At 36.9% G+C, this 19,610-nt stretch overlaps 2 long non-coding RNA genes across 4 annotated transcripts in view; both read right to left on the minus strand.

The window, feature by feature from the left end:
- LOC109498984 overlaps positions 1–18,493 on the minus strand; it is a 39,090-nt gene extending 20,597 nt beyond the window's left edge. The window contains exons 1-2 of one of the 3 annotated variants that reach the window (XR_006596777.1): positions 18,412–18,459; positions 12,705–12,897 (exon numbers count right to left, since the gene is read on the minus strand). This is a non-coding gene — a long non-coding RNA (uncharacterized LOC109498984). Of the gene's footprint in view, positions 1–12,704; positions 12,898–14,914; positions 15,691–18,411 lie in introns of those variants that run through there. The other 2 variants (XR_006596776.1, XR_006596778.1) reach the window with 2 other exon arrangements.
- LOC123384949 lies at positions 1,870–8,835 on the minus strand. Its single transcript, XR_006596779.1, has 3 exons — positions 8,785–8,835; positions 7,684–7,736; positions 1,870–3,423 (listed from the first exon to the last, which is right to left on the minus strand). It is a non-coding gene; the product is annotated as an uncharacterized LOC123384949 (long non-coding RNA).
- Positions 18,494–19,610: the final 1,117 nt, after the last annotated feature.

Here is a 19,610-nt window from a genome sequence, read left to right on the forward strand (position 1 = left end):
CTCCCAGTTGCCAGGCTCCAAGGATAATTTCAGGCCTTATCACACTGTAACTTGCTACATCATGTAACAGCATTACACACAGCATCCTTATAACTCCTTAACCCTTTGATTTTCATAATCACATGCTTTCCTGGTTATTTTCATATCTCTGTGCCTCTTGTGAACACTTCTTCCATTGTTCATGCTTGCATTTTTAAAAATATTTTTAAGATTATTTATTTATTTTGAGAGAGAGAGAGAGAGGGTGAGAGCAGGGGAGGGGCAGAGGGAGAGGGAGAGAGAGAATACCAAACAGGCTCCCCGCTGTCAGCACAGAGCACAATGTGGGGCCTGAACCCACTAACTGCAAGATCATGATCTGAGCCTAAACCGAGTCGGAATCGTAACTGACTGAGCCGCTCAGGCGCCCCTCATGCTTATATGTTTGATGTCTTCATGACTGAACACAAAGCACAGACTCCTTGACCAGTCTCCCAGTTTCAGTTACCACCAACACACTGATGTTCCCAAATTGATATCTTGAGTCCATACCTTCGCCTGAACTCCATCGTATATTCTGGGCATTGTGCACATGCACCTGCTTGAAAGCTTATGCATGGTTAGTTTTAGGGAACTGGGATAAGTACAGGGCTCTGTGCTCAGCAGAGACAGAGAATTTAAAGGTGATATGTGTGACGATTGAAGCAATGCTATGAATACCTTGAGCAGCAGAAAGTCAGAAGATTGAGAAATGTGGAAAAAGAATTGTCTGGTAATTGATAAGCTAATCTCTTTGTAAACTCTCCTACTTTAATGCCTTACTGTAAAGAAGCATGCAACTTCGATGGTCAGGACTTGTGAATGTAAGAAAAATGATAGCGAGGATAAAATGATTACACAGCAATGTCTACTGCAGCCAAAAGAACATTGTTTAATGGTATTCAACATAAAGGGTTAAATTCTATTATTTGTGCTCGGCAGAAGATCTGATTTTCGCTCAGAGCCCCTCAGGAAGTTACTTCCTCTCCACAAAATGGAATATAATAGACTTCTCTGTCCCTGTAGTGTGACCCAGAATGTAAAAGGCACCAATTATATTAGCACATCAAAAGTCTGAGAGAAACAGCATTTCATGATACCTGAAATTAGGAATAGGCATTTTCCACAGCATTTTGGGTAGATACAGTTTCTTTAACAAATATAATTGGTACTTTTTTATTCAAAATCTGACAGCAGAATAAATGCGGTAAGGTAGCCTGAGCAATCACTGTTCTGATAGAAGAAAGTGACACCTAGGGCAAACCACACCAGAATGGGGACATTGTGTGTCACCGGAAGATGAGCAGCAGAACTTGCACAGAGATAGAAGGGGAAGAATTTTGACTAAAACAGAGATATTATGTCAGCCACTGATGATGCGCTTTACTAAATCTTAGTAAAGAAAAAAAAATAGGGATATCTGGGGGCACCTGAGTGGCTCAGTCGGTTAAGCATACAACTTTGGCTCAGGTCATGATCTCACGGTTTGTGAGTTCGAGCCCCACGTGGGGATCTGTGCTGACAGTTAGGAGCCTGGAGACCGTTTCAGAAGAATCTGTCTCCCTCTCTCTCTGCCACTCATACTCTGTCTCTCTGTCTCTCAAAAGTAAATAAACATAAAAAAAAATAGGGATGTCTGAGTGGCTCAATTGGTTAAACATCAAACTCCTGAGTTCAGTTCAGGTCACAACCTCATGGTTCATGAGTTTGAGACCCACATGGAGTTCCATGCTGGCAATGCAGAGTCTGCTTTGGGATTCTGCTTTCCTCTCTCCCTCTCTTTCTCTCTGCTCCCCACCTCCTCCTCTCCCACCGCCCCCCCCCACTCATTTGAACTCTGTCACTCAAAATAAATAAATAAACTTAAAAAAATAGAATATGAAAATCACGCATATAAGTTATACATTTTTCATATTGTTATGACTAACTTTCTATACAGTACATATTTCTCAATTCACAATCTGGGTCAAACATTAAAAGAGAAACTTTTATTGCTTTTGTAAAAATTAAGTTAAATGACCACTGCAGGGAATGAGATGTGGGCTAGGTAAGTCATTTCCTGAAAAATGCAGTGAAGTTTCACATACTCAGAGCAGACAAAGCCAGCCCAAGCAAGCAGGAAAATCTATTGTCTTCTGTGTTAATAAGTTGATTTTTATCTGAAAGTTCATTTCTGTGTGCTTGACAACACCTGTGAGGATATTCATTGAATGAAATGATACCCTCCCCTCAATGCTATTATTGTATTATAACTTATGTAAGTTTAAATGCTTTATGAATGTATTTTACACTAAATTTAAAATAACGATTTATAAGTACACAATTTATATGCGAGATTTATTTACTCATTCTTTTTTTGTATTAATGTTGTATTGAATTCCTACTAATTGCATACCCGATTTTTGGTGATGTGTATATATCAATAATTAGGACAGGCGTAGTGTCTGCTTTCTTGGAGTTTTTATTCCAGTTGAGTGGAGAGTAAAATAATACATGAGTCGAAATAAAAAATCAATATATGTTGTAAAGCCAACAGTAGTGAGGAAAGATAATAGTAATTAGGCAAGTCTTCTCTGAGCAGACGAGAGTTGGGCCGAGACCTAATTAGGTAAGGGAGTGAGGTGTGAGAACATTGAAGAGAAGAGCACTATAGGCAGCAATAATGCCCTGTGCTGGAAAACACTGAGTTCAGGGGACAAGAAGGTTATGTGGGAGAAATTGTGGGAAAGACGGGTGTCATCAAGAACGGCTGCCAGATTTGACTTGAACTATTGGATAAATGAAGGTCTTAACTACAGAGACGGAGCAAAGTTGCAGAGGGCAAAGCTCTGGGTTAAATTAGTTAAAGTTCAGTCAGGGAAACAGATACCATGCTATGACTTATAAGAAAGCAGCAGATGTAATACAGGGAATTAGAAGATAACAAAACCACAGGAGGGGCCCAGGAAGCAAAGATCTAGCAGCAAAGAGCTCCAAGACATCAGGGAGTGCAGAAATGACAGCAAATTGCCATTAATGATTTCTATTTCCTGGAGCACCAAAATGAGTGATGCAGAAGGAGATATCCCAACACTCCCTCTATGAAAACCTCACTTCTACTATCTGCCAAAGCCTATATGTGTCTTTATTTTTCTGCCTGAACAACATTGACTTTGGATCAATTGTCCCATATCAGGATATGTGTTGGTTACTCCAGTCAAGAAACCACATCTGGTACCATAGCCATAATAGAGTCATCAACTGATTGTATTTACGATAATCTCTGTCATTTTTCAAGGCATATTTAAGCATAACAGATAAGTGAGTTAAACGAAAACCTACCATGAAAGACATCTTTCAGGTGTTTCATGGTGGCCTTCAATTCTGTCATTCTTCCAGGGATGTAGTACTGGTTTCAGTTTTCCACTTTATGAAAACGTAAATTAATGGTGGAGGGAAATTAGTTCCAGGAACTTCCATTTGGTCCTTCCTAATATAATAGATGTTAATTCAAGGGGCAATTTAGCTAAAGAAGGAATTCTGTGAATTTCCAAATAGGGAGAAAAACTCATGGATAAATCCACAAACATGCTGCATGCGCTCTAACATAGACTCCGTCCAAAACTCCAATTATCGCCAAACTGCCACAATCCCCTCTGATTCATGGGTCACAGTGATGTTTTAGATCTCTAAAAATTTTTATTTCAAACACAGCATTCATTAATTCTTCAAAATCTTGAATATTTTTTTCCCTAGACCGCAGTCACCCTTTTAAATGGCCACAAGAACATTGTGGGAGAAATGGAAGATTTAGAGAGTAAGTGCTTGGCAATGTCTCTACTACTTGTTCTAGCAGATCCATCATCCACTTCTTTCATGGGATATGGGACAGAAAATTTTCTCAAGCCTGAAATTGAGAGAGAATTCATGACTGTCCATTACGGTGATCCAATCAAGTGAATCAGTGATTCACCAAACAAGAAACTATTTTCCCACTACATAAATTAAGGAAGAATTTAGTAGTATGCTCATCTATTTCTGTTCCACAAACCCCATGATCAATTCAGGATGGCCGGATATTGCTGCTCGCCCAGCTTCCTCACTCTGCTTCCAGCCCTGCTTCCCATTACACCTGTCACGCTTACTGTGTCATCAGGATTTGAGCACAAGCACATGGTTTCTGTCCCAGCATCTTGCCTTTCATATGAATATCAGCAAACTATCTTCATGGCAACATTTCTCACTTCTCTTCCTGCTTGCTGAGTATAGTCCCAGAGGTTTTTTTAAGAATGCCCCTTCACCATGGGGTGCCTGCGAGGCTCAGTTGGTTAAGTGTCAGACTGTTGATTACCTCTCAGATCTTGATCTTCCAGTTACAGGATCAAACCCCAGGCTGAGCTCTGTGCTGACAGTGAAGAGCCTTCTTGGGATCCTCTCTCTTACTCACTCTCTGCCCCTCCCCTGTGCTCTTTCTCTCAAAATAAGTAAACTTAAAAAATAATAGGTCGAAACATAAAGAAAAAAGAAGAATGTCCCTCCACCAATACTCTTACTGCTGTGGTCAAGTGAATTGTCCTTTGGTCCCTCCAAAGGGAAATAGTTGGGTGAGCAGTTCACCATCATTGATCTGTGTAAACATTCCTATCACTCTAATTCTTTGGATTCCTTGCTCTAAAAGACACCACAGGATTTCTGGTATCTCACTTTTTTCTAATGAAGATCACTATGGTGTCCAGGTTTTGGTTAACCAATAAGCAAACTATTATTGCCATTCCTAGATGGTTGAACTAACATGGAATTCTGAATGTGTGGCAAATGTTCCCATGTTGATAAACATGGCTACTTTTAATGTTATATTCTTCCTCCTTATTCTCACACCTTTCAAACCCATTCTAATTTATATTTTCTAGATTTCTGCTGATATACATTTGTAAAATTTTGCAATTCTTTTGATGTGTAAGTTATCTTGACCTACATAGGATCTCATTCACTTTATTAGTTTCTAAGTCTTTAAATAAAAATGCTAATATATGTGGGATTTATAAAGAATGGCTATCCCCTTATAAGATAACTGTATTAAGTAAGGACATTGGAAGTATTTGAGCAATGAGAGTATAACCTTAGACGGGGAAGAAGGTGGCGACTCTAACTGCAAATGAATTTGAAGTAGGTACTTAGGTTCATTGGCATTCACTCAAATCTGCCTCACTCCAATTCACAGTTCCCAAAATGAGACCTAAAGTTTCATATAAAATTACCAATAACACTGTGAATGAATTTGTGCTATAATTCAACAGTTCATAGTTGACTGATTGTTCTCCACAAAAGTATGTGGGAAGAAGGAGGGGATATTAATCATGGAGTCCCATTAGTTCTCTGAACCATGTCTTTGTCTAAGAATGTAGACCAAGCCTGTCATTTTCTTTCTGTTGCCCTTCAGTGTATTCAGAAGCAGTCAGTCCTTCCCAGATTTTTGTACTCATATTTTCATAATAATATTTTATAGCAATAACTACTTTATCATCCCAAGCAAGCCTGCTTCTGATAGAAACTTCATTCCATAAGAGGTAATTTACCTAATTAATTTGCTACTTCATACCATGGAAAAACAGTGTCTCTATTTCCACCAGTGATGAGAATATTACTGCTTTCATGTTTAACCAGAACAAGGAATCAATTAATTCTATCTTTGATGGTCTATTTCCTCACTGATTGAGAATTCAAGGTTGGACCAAAATATAAGAATTACTCTCATATTATGAACAAGAAGACATTCAAATATATGGAATGAGAAATTATTGAATGGCTGGAGACAAAAAGATCAGGGGAAGTCACCGCTCGCTTTAGGGAATCACTAAGCACAGACATCGTGAAAAGTGCTTACATTTATCTTAGCAGCTTCTGGCAACAAAGTGAATAATTCACAAGAGAACGCAAGGAAGGTGCTGAGCAAAACCACATTTCCTTATAACTACCATAGAAGTAATTGCTTCTCCTTCTATACCATCACTTAAATTCCAGACAACTGCTTCTCATTAGCAGAATCTATATTGAAACTCTGGTAAAAGATTTTCAGAAATAAACTTCCAATTTCTCTAGGTTTTGATTTCTGTATTTAGAAGGGGGAGAAAAGAAATTAGTGAAAATGAATACTGATTAAAAAAAAACAAAGAAAACGAAGTTTGGAATACTAAGTAAGCATGGATGAGGTGATAAACTAGAAAGCTGGACATACACTCTGGAAATCAGGAGAAAGGTCCAGGGTAATAATCCACAATTTCAAGTACAGAGTGTAGATACATTTTAAAGTCACTGTTGCTCTGGAATGAGAACCCTTTGAAGTGCGTATAGATAGAGAATAGAGAAGGTTCCCTGACTATGCCTTAGGCCATTCCAATATTATACATGACAGAAAGAGCATGGATTCATTTATTCCACCCAGGAAACAGAGACCAATCAGGGTTTGATGAGGGAGGAAAACTAAGAAAACATGGATCCCAAATTCAAGCAAGTAACATGTTTCAAGAAGTAAGAGGCCATTAATCATGTTAAAAAATGCAGCTAAGAGGTTGCATAAGTTGAGGACTCTGAAATGACCATGGGTTTTAGAAAACTAGAGGTTCTTTTACGTAGACAAGAGCACTTTCAGTAGAATGGTGGGAGAATGAAGACCTTTTGTAAAGTTAACCTGGATTTATACAAGACACATATGTTAAGATCATATAATATGTGGATATCTTCCTCTTGTCATAAAAACTAACTATGCACTAACAAAATAACAAATCCTGTAAATCCATTATCACTGTGACCAATGCCTTAGAAATTAAATAAGACTTTCAATAATCCAGTTGGTGAATGATAGGGTCTTGGACTGTCCTGGTAGAGAAAGTGGGCAAATCACGATATAGGGAGGCAAGGCACCTTAGTGAGTAAATCTGTTGACAATGACAATGATAATATATAAATCCTCCCATTGGCTCAGTGTGAGGTACTAAAAAAAAAAAAAAAAAACTTTAAATTATTTGTCATGGGAGAATTAGTGCAGATTCCCATGTTATCAATCCAATACCTTCTAACTGAATAATACACCCTACAGGAAATAATATTTAGAGTCAAAAGTAAAGGAAAATAACTTTTGAGCCCTGCTATGTATTAGATTTATGCATATTTACTCCTCCAAAATCTTCTCTGATGTTAATCCCATTTGTCAAATGATGTAACTGAGGCTCTGAGAGATGATAATTTGTCCCCAGTCTAGTCAATGCTAGACCTGGGGTTCAAACGCAAGGCTAAGCCAACTCTTTCCACTTTGACTACTCTTGGCTTTAATTTTCTTTTATTATTGGGAAAATGGTGTATACATATATTATATATGTGATTAAATATATTTATTATATTAAAATATAGAAACATTCCCCCCTACAACATGCTAGACTTTATGACAGATAAGATTAAACGAGACAACTATGGACCAGTATTTTATAAACCACAGACCTACAGAACATTAGAGACACAACAGGATTTACAGATCATTTTTTAAACATTTTTAAAATAAGGACTTCGAATTACATATACCAATTTTTCAAAGGGGGAGATTTTAAAATCACAGTCAGATATAAAACAAACAAAAACAAGTATACTAGAATCATGATGACCTGGTGAATTTTAGGCAAATCCCACACTTACCCAGGAAAAATTTTGAAGATGTTCAACTACATATTTTCAACAGTCTCCCAGTTCTGTGAAGATTATAGAGATGAATAAAGCATCAGAAATGTAGAGCAAAAAGCTTGCAAGAGTGAAGGAGACTGAGAATTCCAGCTAATGATAGCAACAAAAGATTCCAGTGACATTCTGAACATAATATCATTGGTAAGCTAATAAAGTAAAATGTCTGCACTCAGTCTATTTAGAGAAAGAGCCTTATGCATTTTTTAAATAGAACTTGGGGAAGGAGTTCTGAAAAATCGATAGGCTCAGCAATCTGAAATGTCAAATTAAAACTTACTTTATAATTAATCGTACTGTGAAATCTATTGATCTGGTAGCCAAACAAATAAAATTTACAGATAAGGTAATATCACTATCTACCTTTTAATGGATTATTTTTTATTAAAATTCCAGATGTGTTATTTCAAACTGAGAACATAAGATTATAAAATAATGATCTGATTTCTATCATCTCAGAAATTTTAAATACCATGAATTAAATGTCAGATGCTTAAATTTTGGCATGAAATCAAAAGCTGTTTTGTTTCTTGTTCTGCTAAAATCAGTATTATTTTTGTTCAGAACATATTAAGTATATCGAATAAAAGAATATTTATGTAAAAAGACTGCATAAATTTAAAATGAATATTTGATTTACTTATACAAATTTTCTATGTCACCTCTCCCTCCCACCTTATCTTAAATCTTACATCCATTTTTCTATTTACTTAGAAAATGCTTAGTCTAGAACAGAATGACAATAAAGATGCACCAACAAGCTAATGTCACAAAACCTGTTTGTGACTTTAAAACTTTGATATTATGCTCTATGCCTAAGTGTCAATGGTTCCTTAATAAAATAGAAAAAAAATTGAAAGTTATGAAAAAATATCTTAGTTTTAAACCATATGTCTCCAATAAAACACTTGCATAATTAGAAACACAGCTACATTTCAGTGAAGTTAAAACTAGACATAATCAGGAACAGAGCAATTAAATTATAACCGAGTATGGGGCCCATCTATACCGTAACATAGGTGGTAGCAGTACATTAGAAATATTGGTAACAAGGGGCACCTGGGTGGCTCAGTCGGTTGGGCGGCTGACTTTGGCTCGGGTCACGATCTCGTGGTTGGTGAATTCGAGCCCTGCATCCTGCTGGCTGCTGTCAGCCAGTCAGCGTCCAGCCCACTTCGGATCCTCTCTCCCCCTTTCTCTCTGCCTCTCCCCTGCTTGTGTGTGTGCTCTCTCTCTTAAAAATAAATAAACCTTTAAAGAAAAAAGAAATATTGACAATAGATTTCACATGAGACATGAAAATAATGACTTCTTTATTGTTATTTTCCTGGACATTAACCAAATTTGGTAATACCAGATTCTCCAGCTTTGCCTTGTTATATTTTTCCAGTTGTCAGCATTAAATGTTAAAGGCAGTGTACTGAGACTGGGTTTAAAACAGTCATGACAAAGGATGTTTCCAAACTCTTCCAAGTAAGTATTTGCAGCAAGCCTTTAGCAGACTTCATACAAGTTTATTCACACTATTTGATTTGTCTGGTCTAAGCAGTGGAAAAAAGAAATAAAAACAATGCACAAAATGTGTTAAGAATTAGAGAGAATCAAATTGTTTAAACAATCCAGGATATTTGAAGAATCAGAGAAAAGCAAATTCTGATTCGTAACCTACTCACTATGGCAAGTATGAACTATGAGCGTATTTACGGCCAAACTCAGAGGATTTGTTTCTTTTTATGGTCTTATTGCGTTTATTTCTGTATGTGAACTGCCACGTAGCATCAAAACCAGAAAATACATCCTGAACCTTTGGGGAGACATAGCATCCTTCACATATAAATCTTGGTGCCTCTTTTTCTTGATGGCCAGCGTATGTATTTTGGGCATCACAGTGATTTGTGTCAAACGTGCCTCTTTATTTTAATTCCTCTCAAAGTCCATAATGGACACTAACGTAGTAAATGCTGTGGAGCATTATAATAGTCTCTATTTCTAGGGACACTGATCACTTGGTATGATTAGTGGTGAGCAAGTTTCAGCCAGGAAGCTATTTTGCATCTCTTAAACAACTTTTCCTCATTGGTAGCACATAAAGGAAACAACAAAAACTTAAAAAAAAAATTAGAGAGCCAAAGGAATTAAAAAGAGGAAAAGTAAATGACAAATCATAACCATTATAATTTTAAACTGTTTTTTTAAAACATATTTATGACAATCAACATAGAATGAAGCAAAATTGTATGCATTTTCACATCTTTAACAAGTAATATCAATATAACTTTCACATATATTATACATCAATATAATAAATTCCAACAATGGGAGTAAAATAGCTAACTTAGAGTAATGATACAAAGAAGAGAAATTATTTCTAAACCAGATGTCTCATTTGAGAATTCATGGCTACCTCCAGACCTAATTCTTTTAACTCAACTAAATTCTTTTCAACTTTTCTCATCAGAGAAGATAAGGAAATTTGACCACTGCTTGACCACATTTCACTCAGGAAAACTAAATTGAAAACTTAATAAAGTTCCAGTAAAATCCCTAAATTTTATCTCTGCAGTTTTGTTCCCCCACTATCGAATACGAAATTAACTGAAAAAACCAAAAAACCAAAAACAAAAGGTCTGTTTTCCACTGAGTAACTTTTCTTTTTCTTTCAATTTTGCTAATTGCTGGGCTTTGACATGATAGTGAAAATAAATCTGTTGCCCATCTTTACTATGACACCAAAGAGTAATTCACATTGAGTTAGTAGTAATTTCCTAGTGAATTTTTAAGATGGGCTATATTTTTAAATGCCAATTTGTGTTTTATAAGAGGTATGTGTATAATGGAGTAATCTGCTATTGTTATGACTGTTTTTACATAAGTCTGTCTTCAACCAGCTAAGGTGGCATTTCAAATTAAATGTGCTTCTTTGAATCAGATACACTATGGCTTCTAGTCATTCTTCCAACTTTGCGTAGATTTCCTATGCAAAAATACCATTGAGTAGAAAATTCTTCATTTTCTATGAGCAGCCACCATATTAACTTTTCCCCCTAAAAAACATAGACATCAGTTCAAGTCAAAGTGATGCATTAGAACTTTCTGGGACTTGGTAGCCACAGACCTGAGTTTCAATCCCCATTCAGCCACTTAAACTATTGTGTTAGACTGTCCAGCCTCAGTTTTCTGTAAAATGAGAATATCTATGATAATGCCTATCAAATAGAGTTATCATGATGATTACAGACAATTTACTGTTTCTTGACATACATAGCACCTGTTGCTTAATTGGCATCCATTAAATGGCAATATTTTTTACATGTTTTCCAAACAAGAGGAATGAATATTTGAAGATTTTCATATATCTATTTATTTAATGCTGAAAAACATGACAGTTGAATATAGTGTGTTTGGTATCAGTTTCTTCTATTTTGCTGCTCTTACTTATCCTTTTCCTAACTATAATTCCTTTAAATATTTTGTGGGGTCTCGACTATATGCAAGGCCTATATTTGTATAAGTGGAGGCTTATAGAAGTATGGCCTCTATAAGTTGAGGCTTGGAGCATCAGTTGTTCTAGTTTGGAAGTCACAGACAGTGGAGACAGAAGGGAAAGGCTACTGGTTTCTCACCACCTTTGAAAGAGGCATGCTTGGGCAGGACCCAGAGAGGTGCCCTTGGGGTCTCTCTAGAAGGGAGATTCCAATCTTCTGTGGCTTTCCACTTTGTGCACGGGCACAAGAATATATTTGTAATGGGGGTGATAAATGCTTAGGGGTCAAGAACCAAGAAGAATAAATTTGGGGGCCAATAGTTGAGAATGTTGGGGAATGCCAGCTCCCTAGAACCTGTAACACTTGTGCTCTAGCCCCAGACCATACTGAATACAGGTGCAACCCCTACTGCCAGGTGTACTTAGTTAGACCATAGAGGACTTTGACCAGACAGTGTTACTGGTCTCTACAGCAGAGTGGGTGGTGATAGTATTCTTTTAAGGTCTCTTAGTTTCCTTTTTCACCACTACTAGTCCTTCAGTTTAGTGAGAGGGAAAGCCTACCATTCTTGAAAGTGTTCTGTGAACATACATCCTCCAATGACCTTGGAGGGACAAAAATTATAAGAACCACTGGCTGCAAACCAGTAGTACAAAGCTAGGTAAGAGTGCCATGGGGTGCCTGGGTGGCTCAGTAAGTTAAGTGTCAGACTCTAGATTTCAGCTCAGGTCATGATCCCAGTTTCGTGGGATTGAGCCCCACATCAGGCTCCCAGCTGAGTGTGGAGCCTGCTTAGGATTGTCTATCTCTCTCTCCCTCTCTCTTTGCCCCTTCCTCTGTCTCTCTCTGTCTCTGTCTCTCTCTCAAAATAAATGAATACCATTTTTAAAAAGTGCCAAGATGTTCTTTATTAAGGTGAAATTCTCTATATTATCAATATATTATATCAAACAAGATTGGGCTGTTGGAACCATAGGCAGTTCGCATGAGAAGCTTCTCTGTTTTCTTGGTTAAAGCGTGTCTCAACCCAAAAGCTGTAAGACTTTTTGTGCAGCCCTGCTTGGTCAGTACTCTGTAGGCAACATTTAAATGTCACAGGTGCCATTGAGATTATATATGAAAATAAATTTTTTCAAGTGCTATGCTGTGGGTGGCTCAGCCGGTTGAGCGTCTGACTTTGGCTCAGGTCATGATCTTGCAGTTCGTGAGTTCAAGCTGTCTGTGCTGACAGCTCAGAGCCTGGAGCCTGCTTCAGGTTCTGTGTCTCCCTCTCTCTCTGCCCCTTCCACGCTCATGCTCTGTCTCTTTCTGTCTCTCAAAAATGACTAAATGTTAAAAAAAAAATTTCAAATGAACACAAATTGAATGCTATGAAACATATTTGAGAGTTTTTTAAAGGTTTCTTATGAAACTATGTATTTATATATAATATTTCTGACATATTTTACTGAAAAATCATTGTCATGAAAATCACTTAAGAATATAAACTGTTACCTTAAACAGGACTTGCAGGTGGTGTGAAGCATATTTAGATAATTTTCATAACAGTTGAGATGTGCTTTTAAATTGATCTTAGGAGCCAGAATAGTCCTAATTTGGTGGTTCTTCTGTAGCTGTTGCATGTAAGTGTTCCTGGGTTGTTTATAAACATCCTAGTCCACTGGACTGTTCTTTCGCATTATGGCCTCTATTGAGACATTTTAATACAAACATCAACCTACAATTCATTACTGTATTAATTCTGGGGCTATAAATAAGGACCTTTTCCACTACATAACCCCAAACCCCTTTTATAAGAACCCACGTAAGATGCATCTTTATTTAGTACCAAAGAAAAGTTGCTCGTAATTACACTGGTGTATTTTAATTTAGAACATAATGGAAAAGTTTCATGTCCCAGGACTTTTTGAATGCCCTTGCTGGTAGGAACTGTACAGCCAATCTATAACCCTCCTCTAGCAATGGGACAGAGCCTGGTTTTATTGAGTGTGTCCAATTAGTGCATTCCTGGAGGACTCCTATACAGTGTTAACAATTATTTCCATTCACCCATATTTATAAATTCATTTAATATTTTTATCTTGCTGCGTTATACTTGTCTGTATAATTCACCTTATATTTCTTTTTAAAGAGAAATGTAGTGAAATAAGTAACAGGGAGGATTGTGCCCTTTTTTAATAAACAAATTACATACATTTTTTTCATCAAAATTTCTACTTGTTCCTATTTTTTTAAATTGAAACAATCACATGGGCTATGGCATTGTTCCAAATATCTTAAGCAAATTCATGTACAAAGATTCATTCAGGCCACTTGCTGGCTCTTAAAGTGCTTTCTTAAATTTGTGTTTTGTGATTATTTTATGTTGATAGACAAGGGAAGAAGAGAAAGAGTCAGCATATTTATATACTTCAATAAATGAAAGTGAAAGCTTTGCTTTTGTCAGTAACTATTGATCGCACAATTCCATTAGTGTCTGATATTGCCACGTCATCTAGAGGCAACAAAGAAGGAAGAACTGATGAGGTTCTTGACACTTAGATCCATATACTGATTATAAAAGAGTGTTTGATTTTCACTTTTACGTAGCAACTTTGATGGATCAGTCATCAGTCGGTTTCTTCTGTCTCTAGGAGAAAAGGAACCTAGCCATAGGTCCCTGTGAATAACAACAAAAAGGAAGACCAGGAAAAACTGATCAGTCCCAGGAGAGTTCCTACCATTTCGCCATAGGGTACCGTGGAATCTTGAGAGAAACTTGCCTCGTAAATTAGAGCAAGTGATTAGAAGGAGCAGATAGTTGATGACTCGGTATTCTTTGGTTACTTTCTCCCCTCTCCCTACTGATGTAGGTTATAGAAATGTTTAATAAAATTTACCTGTGTGGCTAGGGGGGTTGGGTAAATTATCTGCCTTCCCCCACCTTAGTCTTTCACTACCTCTGGGACTTTTAGAACATTGGATGAAACTCAGATTGCACAAAAATACCCGAATCGTGTTATACACATTTATTGAATGTTTGGCCAACCATGATTTGTAAGTAGATTAGGCTCTCTCCTAAAAGGGAAAACACAGCATCTATCTTCCTTGGGAATTACTTATATAAATATTCGTCATATACCATCAGAGTGGATTGAATAGTGTCCATCAAAAATTCATGTCTATTAGAATGTCAGAATGTGACTTTATTTGGAAACAGGGTCTTTTCAGATGTAATTAAGGTAATGAGTGAGGAGAGATTATACTAGAATGGGGTAGGCTACATCCAAAGAAAATGTTCTTATAAGATATAGAAAAGGACACAGAGAGATAAGGGAGGAAACCCATGGAAAGACTAAAGCAGACTGGATTTACAGTAGCACAAGCCAAAGGAAGCCAGGAGCCATCAGGAGCCAGAAGAAGAAAAGAAGAATTCTCCCCTAGAAACTTTACAGGGAAACTGGGCCTGCTGACATTGGATTTTGGACTTCTAGCCTCCAGAACTGTGGGAGAGTAAGTTCCTGTTTCAAGCCACTACTTTGTGGGAACTTGATATGTCAGGCCTAGGAAGTTAATATAGCCATCTAAAGACCACTTAGACAAATTATTTTAGGTGTGAAATGATCCAGAAAGGACTTTGATGATAATATTTTAGTTTTAAATATTTGTTTTACCACTACAAGCATTTAAAAGGTAAGTTACTTATACATATTAGTGGTTCTTACCATTTTTGTCATGTTATAGTTGAAACATCTTTCCAGGAAATGGGCCCTGGCTTGTGTAATATCTCTGGAGTTCTCATATCCACAAGAAAACCAATTAAAGTTTTAAAGGCACCGTAAGTTCATCTGAATAATGAAGGGTTGAATAATGGGTGCAAATAAAACCAGAAATGACAAATAGTGCATGCTTAGAGCTTATTTATTAGAAAAACTTTCAGGGGTAGGACTAGCAGAATGCTCATGGCCCCCTGGACTCCATCCAGCACTTGCAGAAGGGCCTTTGAGCTGCACATGCAGGAAGGAAGAGGAGTTGTGCTTCAGGAAATGGACCCAGAGCTTCTGATGCCTCTCATATTAAAAAAGGAGTGGGAGTTGGCAGGGACCCCCTAATTGCTTTAAAAGACTTCATATTTGCAAGGGGGCCCCAGCTTTGCTGGCATAGGAAACACCCACTCATGGAATGCCACTGTCCAGGTCAGCTTCCTGACCAGCCTAGATTTCTTCTGGAAGCCTTGAAGGCCTCTGCTGAACTAACAAGCCTGTTATAAGGATGTTAATAGTGGATTCACAAAATGGCAAATAGAGAGAGACCATTACCTGAATTTAGTAGGTACCTTTAAAATGATGTTCACTTTAAAAAATAAACACCAATGTCGTCAATACTTAAATTGACGGCCTATTTAAAATTAAACCAAGGGGCGCCTGGGTGGCTCCGTCGGTTAAGCATCCGACTTTGGCTCAGGTCATGATCTCACGGTCCGGGAGTTCGAGCCCCGCGTCGGGCTCTGTGCTGACCCCTCAGAGCTTGGAGCCTGTTTCAGATTCTGTGTTTCCCTCTCTCTCTGCCCCTCCCCTGTTCATGCTCTGTCTCTCTCTGTCTCAAACATAAATAAACGTTAAAATTTAAAAAATAAAATTAAATTAAATTAAACCAAGATACCAATGTACCTGAACTTATTTTTCTATTATGTATGACACTTCATATTAATACATTACCATAGATAAAACATCTAAAGACATTTGACTCTTAAGACATTATTTGGTATGACTTTATGTTTTACAGATTTTCTTAGACCAATAGACCCTTATTATTACCTTATGTCTCCATTCCATTTGATTCAAAATAAACATTAAGTAGCATTAAAGCTCTATTTATTGATTCCAAAAAAAAAAAAAAAAACTGTAACACTCTGAAGTTCACAAAAATAAATGTCAAATGTTTACAAAAGACTTCAGTGTTACTATAGATCTTGGTCATAGAATGTCATGATACTTGTGTGTTTATTCTTTAATGAGTTTTGTTTTTTGCTTTTTCAAGATATTAGGCTATAAAGGACTGAAAAGCACTGGAACATAAATAATAGGAAATAAGGAAACACTAACTTTAGAATTTTAATATACTTAAATCATAATTTATCCTTTCAGTTATGTGACCCTCACTGGATAGCTCAATGACTTTGTTTTCCTATGCCCTGAAATGATAGCTTCTTTGTAAGCTTAGAACTTCTTACCCTTCATTTCTTTCCTAAGATGCCTTTGTATAATAGTATCATTCCTTATAATGGAAAGCTGCAACTACGTTGCTAGGCAACATTGTAATAGAGACTTACAGTCATCACTTGATCTTATTTCAGTTTTATCAGTTGAAAGCTTTCGATCATTTATATTCTGGCTCAAAATTAATTTCATCCAGTAGGTATTGGACAGAAGATGGTAAGAGCATCAAAAGTGGTTTCGCTCAAAGTGAAGACAAAGTAAAATAGGTAAGCCTATTTAAAAAGTCCATCAGAATATGCTAAGAAAGAAAAGGCTGGTCATCCCATGTAAGTACTGCTTTCATTAGAAATTTCTAGTCACTGGGATGTCTGGATGGTTCAGTCGGTTAAGCATCCAGCTCATGAGTTTGAGCTCTCCATCAGGCTCTGTGCTGATAGCCTGGAGTCTGCTTGGGAATCTTTCTCTCTCCCTCTCTCTCCGCCCCCCCCCCTGCATGTGCTGGCTATCTCTAGCTCCCTCTCAAAACAAATAAATACATTTAAAGAGAACTTTAAAAAGAAGAAATTTCTAGTCACAAAACAGAAAAAAAAAAGCACTGAGATTAGAAAAGTAGTTGCTATATTCAATTCATATTTTTGGCCTCTGTTTTAGTTAGTGGTGACTGTCTTGAAGCTATAGAATTCAGTAATTTAGGGTGCTGTTTTAATCCCTAATATACCGACAATTTGAAGGTTCCTCTTCTGTGATAGGTTGAGTAATGCCCCACCGCCAAAGCTATCCAAGTCCTAATCCCCAGAACCTGTAGTTGTTACCCGACATAGGAAAGAGGCTTTGCAGGCGTGCTTAAGTGAAGACTTTTAAGAAAGTAGCTTAGATTATCTGGGCAGGAGCGGGGGGGGGGTGGGGAGAGGCAGTGTAATCACAGGCATCCTTATAAGAGGGCAGCAAGAAGGTCAGAGGAAGAAGGTGACATGATGTCAAAGGCTGGATGAGAAATGATGTGATGCTAGGCCACGAGTATGTAATGTTAGCATATAGGCCACAAGCATGTGAGCACCTCTAGAAGCTGGAGGAAATGGATTCTTCTCTACAACCTTCAGAAGGAACTAGGCCTGCTGACAACTTGAGACATTTGCACTCTTCAGAATTCTAACCTTCAGACTGGAGAGAATAAACTAGAGTTGTTTTAAGCCACATCGTTTGTGGTAATTTGTTAACAGCAACAATAGAAAACCGATACGTATTTCTTTGGTTCCTCCTTCTTCTAAACCCTAGCAGTTAGCGTCCAGTGCCCAGACGTTCATGCTTCCTCCCTCACAAGTGGCCCTCCCTCCTCCAAGGCTCTGAGAAGTCATAGACTTTTCTTCTATATGTGTGAAAAACCCAGCTTAGTGGTGGGCAGAAAATAACAAATCTATTATCAGATCATCTATATCAGAATATAATTAATAACTAAAAATATTAAAGCTATTCCTCTTAATGTTTCAACTGAAGTCACAATATAATTACACTTAAACATAGAAAAAAAAGCTTAAAAATTATCTTATTCTTTTCCAATAATAATCTCTTTCATTTGTGGAGCATAAAACTTCAAAATGTTCAGAGGTACAAGGTCTCAGGTGCTTTATTAGGTAGGCTGTCCAGGCACCAGTAGCCCTACTTAAAAGATAAAAAATACTTCACAAAGTAAAGGTAAGTCAACTGCCTTAAACTACAAACCAGCCAAACAAGAACCCAAATCCAAGGTTTTCAATTAAAACTCTCCTCTTCTCATAATCTCATTAAAAATCTGCTTCCTTTATCTCACTGAGCTGGGTATAATTCACTTACATGTTCTTGTTTATTCTCCAATTTACAGAACATAGAAAGCTTTTTATCAAAAGAATGGGCCTCTCGTGATCACCCAGCTAATTACTTACCAGAATCAAAACATAAACTAAATTTTACGATTTAACAAAAATTGAGTTAAAACTGGATCAACCATCACATAAAATGAATCTTACGTGCTTGTCTTGGGTCATTGTCAAAGATGAGATATCTCTCAGCAAGACTACTCAATAATGTAAGATGTCACCTTGCAGGTGATGTAAACAATGTATCATAGTGGCACATCTCCTAGGTTACAAAATAGAATTTGCCATCCATAAATCTAGGAAGCAATGGAAAGTCTTAATGAACAAGCCAAGAATATTAGATAGTTTTAAAAAAATGCATACCATAAACACTAGTCCTGCTATGATGCACAAAATTAACAGATGAGTAGTTTCAGTAACAATGAAAGGACTACCCATATTTGTGTATACATCCTTATATTTATAACATGTTTATCTTTATAGTATAGTAATTCAAACTACTGGACTCAAAGATTAATGGGAGAGATGAGGAATCAACACTGTAAGCAAAGAGAAAGGTCAGGAGAGCCAATCATAGAAGGAAAAGTGCAGGGTCATTTCAGAAAACAGGTAATTCAATTTAATTTATGGGGAAGATAAGTGGAAGGCACAGTAGAAAATAAGATTGTAAAATTAGGTTGAGAGAAGCCTTGAATACCAGGCTAAAAATTATATATACCTACAATTAATTGTGTGTGTGTGTGTGTGTGTGTGTGTGTGTGTGTGTGGACAGTGGACATTTTCGTGTATAGATCTGACACAACAAGAACATGTTTTAGAAAAATTTTTCTGAATGGAATGTATGTAGGATGACTTGTAGAAAGGATTAGAGATGGAGAGACTACTATAATAGTTCAGATGAGATAAAATAAGGGTATGGTGTTATTTCCATTTCTAATAATGTAAGAGGCAATAGTAGCTAACATGAATATAGCACCAACAATGTAACTTCTCTAAGCACTTATATGAGATAATTCATTTAATCCTCACCACTAGTTTATGAGCAGCTATGATCTTTTTACAGTTAAGGAAATGATACAGAAATGAATAGATTTGCCCAATGTCACACAACTAATAATTGGTAAGGCTACCCCCTTGATTAACAGTAGTCTGACTTTAGAAGTCATAACTCTATACACTACTGATAGGTGATAAAGAATATACAATTTTGTAGACACAAATGGTCTCTTTTGATAGCTATTTATCATATCATTCCATTCTATGGATGCATGTATGTATGCTATATTTTATTATTTTTACTTTTGCTCTGAAACAATGTATCTAGGTTCATTGCTTAGAAGCGAAACATT

This window comes from Felis catus, chromosome B1, assembly GCF_018350175.1.
Source record: "Felis catus isolate Fca126 chromosome B1, F.catus_Fca126_mat1.0, whole genome shotgun sequence".
NCBI lineage: Eukaryota > Metazoa > Chordata > Mammalia > Carnivora > Felidae > Felis > Felis catus.